Source organism: Phytophthora infestans, genomic scaffold, assembly GCF_000142945.1.
Source record: "Phytophthora infestans T30-4 supercont1.16 genomic scaffold, whole genome shotgun sequence".
NCBI lineage: Eukaryota > Oomycota > Peronosporomycetes > Peronosporales > Peronosporaceae > Phytophthora > Phytophthora infestans.
In genome coordinates this window covers 3,059,503-3,060,492 of record NW_003303743.1, presented here as the reverse complement: position 1 = coordinate 3,060,492, position 990 = coordinate 3,059,503, and positions in this window count along the sequence as shown.

Sequence of the window (990 nt, the reverse complement as noted above, 5' to 3'; positions counted from 1 at the left end):
CGACGGATCGAGGCTTTGTTGCACGTCCGGGACCGCCTGCGGCACACTCCCAGACGTACGCGTATGGTGCGTACCCGGCGTACTCAGCGTACTCGGCGTATGGCGCCGGGGTCCGTTCGTATGGAGCCCCTCGGCGTACGGTCTTGACCGCAGCCTTGCCGTCCCGACCGAGGCTTGGGTGCCTGCTCCGACGCCCTCGTCGACGACTGTGACCGGCCCTCGCTTCGAGGAGCTGGGTCAAGGGGGGTCTGCGAGTCAGCAACCCCTGCGGGTCAAAGTACCGCTTAAGACGTCCGACATAGAACGTCGGGTGCGTCGTCATTGACTTTGGAAGGTCGATGGTGTACGACGCACCATGTCTGGCCAGGACTGCAAAAGGTCCGATGAAGCGGTGCTTCAGCTTGTTGCTGCCGACAGAGCTGACAGTGTCTAGCGGTAGGTTCCTCGTGTCTAATAGCACTAAGTCCCCCACTTTAAATACACTTAAGTTTCCTCTTCCATGTTTGTCTGAGTACTCCTTTTGTCTATCCTGGGCCGCTGCCATGACATCGCGGACCCTGCTGACAATGTTCAGCTTGGTATCCACAAAGGATTTCACCTGTTTCCGCAGCGAAACTGGCCTCACATCCGAGACCTGGGAGGAAAGGGCTTTTTGAGCCTCTCCCCCACTTAGAATAGAGGAGTCAGTGTTTCCTCGAAGAGTGAGAGGCACTCTGGGGTGGCGGAAGCCGTTCAAGTAGAACGGCGTGAACCCCGTGGACGCGTGCACCGCGTTGTTGAGCGCAAACTCAACAACTGGAAGCTGCGTCGACCACGTACGTGGCGCTGCCGCGCACACACTGCGCAGAGTGTCCTCGAGCACTCGATTGACGCGCTCTGTTTGGCCGTCTGTCTGCGGATGATCCGCAGTGGACATCTGCAGACGAGTTACCAGTAAAGGGAACAGCGTTTTCCAAAACGCAGCAGTGAACCGCGGGTCTCGGTCCGAGA